General features: G+C 38.6%; 1 protein-coding gene across 1 annotated transcript in view; it reads right to left on the reverse strand.

Moving 5' to 3' along the window:
• POU2AF2 (POU class 2 homeobox associating factor 2) overlaps window positions 1–5,143 on the reverse strand; it is a gene marked incomplete at its 3' end in the record, with an annotated part of 29,245 nt that extends 24,102 nt beyond the window's left edge. The window contains exon 1 of the mRNA XM_082844457.1: window positions 5,039–5,143. The remainder of the gene's footprint in view (window positions 1–5,038) is intronic.
• Between the last annotated feature and the right edge of the window lie 857 nt (window positions 5,144–6,000).

Consider the following 6,000-nt stretch of genomic DNA (forward strand, 5'->3'; position numbering starts at 1 on the left):
GTGTCCATAAACCAGTAAAATGGATTAAATATCAGACACTGATTGCTAAGCCTATTCTTAATTCCCCCTATATTGCACTGAACTCCCCCATTCCACTACTCAATTTTAACTCCAAATTTGGGTTACTGAGTTCCATTTCCTACTTAGCAAGTTTAGAATTTTTTCCCTCATGCAGCTGTTTTATAGTCAATGATTTTAAATGAATCTTTATGATAGCTTGGGAAAAATTTGATTAGAAAGTTCAATAGCCTGCAAATTGTTCATTGAATTTCAAAACAAAATGAAAAGTTGTGGCCATTAGGCTTACTGCCTCTTCTTCTTTTTAATTTTAGTATAGATAACTGAGAGCTCACCGAATTTTGTGATATTATTTAAAATTTTCAATGATCGGTTTTTATGGAATGTCATTGAAATAGTGTAATTGAAAACAATGCAACATAAACTTACATCAAAAGTCTAAATACATATCTTTTGGTACCAGATGTTGGTGAGTGGCTCATATTTTTAATGATCTGGTCGATAGTATAGTAAAGAATAACCCAGAAAAATTTGAAAAAGAAAGAGGAAACGATTATTTAAAAAGATATCCATGATAATAGCTGTGGAACCACAGGATTATGGCTAAAATGCACACAGTGGTTTTAAGTCCAGTATTTGGTGAAAGTTTCGTTTTTTTCTTTTTCTTTTTTTTTTTTTTGCGGTATATGGGCCTCTCACTGTTGTGGCCTCTCCCGTTGCGGAGCACAGGCTCTGGACGCACAGGCTCAACGGCCATGGCTCACGGGCCTAGCCGCTCTGTGGCATGTGGGATCTTCCCAGACCGGGGTACAAACCCATGTCCCCTACATCGGCAGGCGGACTCTCAACCACTGTGCCACCAGGGAAGCCCTGAAAGTTTCTTTTGATGCAAGGGTTTTTTTTCCCCTTTGATTCCTACTGCAAAAATGTGAAAAACACTTCATGGTATAGAAAACAGATGTTCATGAGAGAAATTGTGGTAAAGATGAGTCAACATAACCCATGTAAACTTATTCAAGTGCTGTCATAAGGAACAGAGCAGCAATTTGGGCATCAGATAGACACTTCCTAGAGAGTACTTATCTGGGGGATGTAGTTTTCATAATATCTGTGTACTAGTTTCCTAGGGCTGCTGGAAAAAACTACCACCACCTGGGTGGCTTAAAAAGACCAAAATTTATTCTTTCTCTCTCTAGGGACCTCGAGGGGAGAGTCCACTCTGCCTCTTCCAGCTTTGGTGGCTGCCTACCTGCCTGCCTTCCTTGATATGTGATATCTGCCTCCCTGGTCACGTGGCTTCTTCCTCTTTTGCATGTCTCTCAAAACTCCCTCTTATAAATGTGGCACATATATACAATGGTATATTACTCAGAGAATTTAAATTGAGTTATTTGTAGTGAGGTGGATGGACCTAGAGTCTGTCATACAGAGTTAAGTGAGTCAGAAAGAGAAAAACAAATACTGTATGCTAACACATACATACACTACCAAATGTATAATAGATTGCTAGTGGGAAGCAGCTGATCGCACAGGGAGATCAGCTTGATGCTTTGTGTCCACCTAGAGGGGTGGGATAGGGAGGGTGGGAGGGAGATGCAAGAGGGAGGGGATATGGGGATATAGCTGATTCACTTTGTTATAAAGCAGAAACTAACATACCATTGTAAAGCAATTATACTCCAATAAGGATGTTAAAAAAACCCCACAAAAACAAAAAACCCCACAATTCTTCCACATTAAAAAAAACAAAAGTACATGGGATTGCATTTAGGGATCACCTCTTCCAGGGTAAGTGGAAGATCCACCCAAGATCCTTAACTTAATCACATATTTTGCCATTTAAGTCGACATTCACATGTTTCAGGGATTTGATGTAGGATCTTTGGGGGTCCAGTTTTTGGCTTAGGATAATATCTATGGTAAAACAGTGTGGTAGGGCGTCCAATCTCCTCAAGTTATCCTTTGACTGGTTATTACCCATGCTATCAGTAGCAAATTTTGAACACGTCTAAGGATGGCTTTCCTATCTAAACTTACCTAAGATATCAGACTCATTGTCACCTAGTGAACTGGTATGAAAAAGGGTAAGGAGTGTCAGTATTCCTCATGCCATTCGAGCCCTGTAAGTGCTGCCAGTAATGTGATTCTACATGATTCCTGCTCATTGAGTTGTGTTTGACACAGGGACAGAAAAAGTCCTTGAGAGTCAGTGATTAATTAATATGATGTCTTTCTTGGGATTTTCTAGAATAGTGGTTGAGATGAAAGAAGTAGACAGTAAAATCAATTCATGGAGATACCTAAAGTCCAAATAGCCATGTAATGGGACTATATGCATTTAATTACCCAAATTTAAAAGGTCTTTGAAATGAGGATGAGAGTAAGATACCAGCAGTGAGACACTGAGTAATATGTGAGAACAGGAAGTTAGGGCTGAGTTCATACTGCCTGTGTACCTGATGTACCATAGTTTGAGCTGGTTTGCACCTTTCCAGTTCTTTCTATATGATGATATTTTCTTATGCCTTCATTTCCTTTGTTTGCATGTGCTGTGGTCTGAATGTTTGTCTTCCCCAAATTGATGTTGAAATCCTAAGGCCCCATGTGATTGTATTAGGAGGTGGGGCCTTTGGGAGGCAATTGGGTCATGAGGGTGGAACCCTCGTGAATGGGATTAGTGCCTTTATAAAAGGGCCCTAGAGAGCTCTCTATGCCCTCCCATCATGTGAGGATACAATGAGAATTCTGCAACCCAGAAAAGGGCCTTCATGAGAACCTTACCATGTTGGCAACATGAACTTGGTCACCAAGCCTCCAGAACTGTGAGAAATAAATGTATGCTGTTTATAAACTCCGCTGTCTGTGGTATTTTGTGATGACAGCCCAAACAGATGAAGACAGCATGAATCAGAAATGATTCTACTCCAGTCCACATTGATCTTTCCCTTTAGAAGGCATATGGAATTGGCAGTCAGAAGACCTGCCACTTGCTAACTGCAACTTGCAAACAATCCCTTCCCTTCTTTTGTTCTCAACTTTTTCATCTGTAAGATGGAGAACGATGTCAACGTCAATCTCATAGGAGTAGTGTGTCTATTGAATGAGATAATACACAGGAAGTGCACTTTAAACTGTGCTTATGCAAATAGTATTCCAATCTTCATAACACATGGCTATGCTGCCTGGTCCTTTGTCTTCAGCATTCAGTGTAGTGCTTGGTTATATGGTCTTTTATTTTTTAAATGTATAAGTGTTTTCCTTTCCGCCATTGTTGTTTAATGGCACAGACCATGTATCACATGTTTCCTGTACCCACTTTTGTATAACATTTGCAGTGTCACTGGGCCAGTAGCAATAGCTCAGCAACTTCTAATTTGGGTAGAGATAAGAACCTTGGTTATGTGTGGGGTTTTGACAGTTGCACTTTGCTGTGTGGTAAATTTCTTATATTATGATGTGCAAAGAAATCACCCAAGGAGCTTGTTAAGAATGACCATTCCCTGGCCCCAGACCAATAACTCTATGTTAATAGACATGGAACAGGGACCAGGAATTTGCATTTTAAAATTAAATCAAATAATATGACTTATTGTTAATTATGTTTACAGTGTTATATATTTTAAAAAGTAAAAACATCAAAAAATAGAGAAAACACACTCTTCGATAGTCGCAGAGCTTAAGTAAGAAATCATGTTAGGCAATTTTTAAATAAAAAATATATTTCCATCCACCATTTGGATAGGTGCCTCTTTGTCTTGTTATGTAATTCCGTCTGGCACAGTGCCCTATTACTGTATGTGTGTATGGATGACGCTGCCGAGGAGGGAATTATAGCCTCACATGGGGCAGATAGACTATCTGTTCCATGACTATGAAGTTATCCTCATTGCGCCTCTTATCTTCCCAACTGACAGTATGCCTGGAACTTTTGCAAGTTTCACAATTCTAGCCATAGTAGTGGCCAAGCAATCCACGTTACATCCATGCCGCTATGGTTCACTTAGAGTAGACTGAATTCTCTGTCTCTTTCTTTTTTCCTCTCTTTCTCTCAAGAGACTAGATTTGTATGGATGTTTTTAACTCACATTCCAGATGATTCTGAAGAAGCATGAGGAGAAACATGGCACTAGGAACAGACAAGGAGCCAATTATTCAGATTTCTCTTTATCAACTAAACTCCATTTGAACTAGAAGAGAGGAGGTGGTTTAAAAGAAAGGAAAGCCAAAAAATGTGCAAATAAAGGATGTTCTTGGATGGGAGGAAATTGAATCTGGAGTTGGTTCATTTGAAACAAGTCCCAGAAGTTTGACTTTGGAGCAGTGTTGAATATGGTGCTGACGTTCTGGGCAGAACACACTGGAAGAAGCAGTTCCCACTGTGTACTAGCCCCTGTGCTCAGTGCTGTATGTGGTTGCCTCCTTTATTCCTGGTCATCTGCTCTTGTGTCCTGCTCCCAGCAATGCAGGTGAGTAATTATATACACAACTCGATAACCAACTGCTATTTCCATTCAAGAATCATTATTGAAGATTTGGGTGTAACTACTTAAACATTTTAGGTATAGAGCAGAGCTATTTATAAAGACAAGGATGTCAGATAGAGATTTTAGACTTAAGACAACTCCTACTAAGATGTTTAAATCTGATTTTGCATGTTATATAGAAGACGTTTAGAAGTTGTCTCTATCAGATTTAGAATAACATGTATATGAAGGTCAGCATTATTCCCACCAACTGAGCCTTTGGTAGTTCATGACTGGCAGAAATGAAAAAGTCAGGACTCATCATCCTTTCATATCCACTAGCTGAAGTAGCCAGCCAATAAGTTCACAGAGCTCTTGGAATCCTTGCTTATAGATTAATTATATAGTGTGTGCCAGTTAAAGGGGGGCTTTGCTGTGGAGAATATCAGACTCAAGAGGTGAGAGATTGGTGAGAAGATAAAGGGAGAGGGGAGATAATTAACCTTAATAGGACTTAAACACCCAAAGACTTCAGAATGTATTCAACTGAGACTTACATTAAATCTTGAGTTACTTGTATGCTTGGATTGTTTTTCTGCCAGTAGATCTTTGACTGTGTGCTTCACTCTCACGCCTTGATACACTCGTTTGCTGTAGTCTCCTGGGACTTAAGCAAATGGAATAGTAACAATCAAATGTGGATACTATAAGTAGGTTAACCTGTCCAGGGTTAATATTGTGATGCTATTTTCTCATTAGAATGATAGACTTGAATTTGAAGTGGCTTCAACACAGGTCATTTAGTCCTGTCTCCTGATCCTTGACAGAAACTGATCCAAGCTAAGTGAAAGAAACACTATTCCATCTTTTACGTATTAGCCACTGACTTGGGAAAATCACAATTTCTCAGCCCTGTTTCCTTCATCTCTAAAATGGGTTTAATAATCTCTCTGAAACTGACTGCAGAATTACATAAGATATGCATATGAAAATGTTGTGAAAAGTACCAAGTTAAATACAAAATTCCTGTACAAAATGAAGGAGAGAAAAAAATAGGTTCCAAGACAATTTATTATTCAATTCAAATAAAGCCACATGCAAACTGATTTCAGCAAAACAAAGTTATTTGACTGATCCTTTGGGTCTTATTTTGACAGGATTTGGCCTATATATCTTTTAATTAAAGAGGCTTAAGTATCTCTTTCAAATCAGCCTCAAATTTAAAGCTAAATGATCTTAATGTTTGTTCCAAAGGAATCTAAGTGCTGCTCTTAGAATTGTGTGTGATGCCTTATTTTTTGGGAAAAGCCTGAGGCTACATTTATTCATCGATAATTTATTGAGTATTCTTTATGTGTCAGGCATTGTGTCAGAGCTGGTAATACAAAAGAACATGCCATCTAGTGGGAGGAGAGAAATACTTAAAAATAATTATAATGCAAATGTGCAAAGTACAACAAAAGGTATGCCTGAATAGAATACTCAGAAAAACACAGAACGTGTCAATTTCTCTTGAGGG

This window comes from Leucopleurus acutus, assembly GCF_964270905.1.
Source record: "Leucopleurus acutus genome assembly, chromosome: 8".
Taxonomy (NCBI): Eukaryota; Metazoa; Chordata; class Mammalia; order Artiodactyla; family Delphinidae; genus Leucopleurus; species Leucopleurus acutus.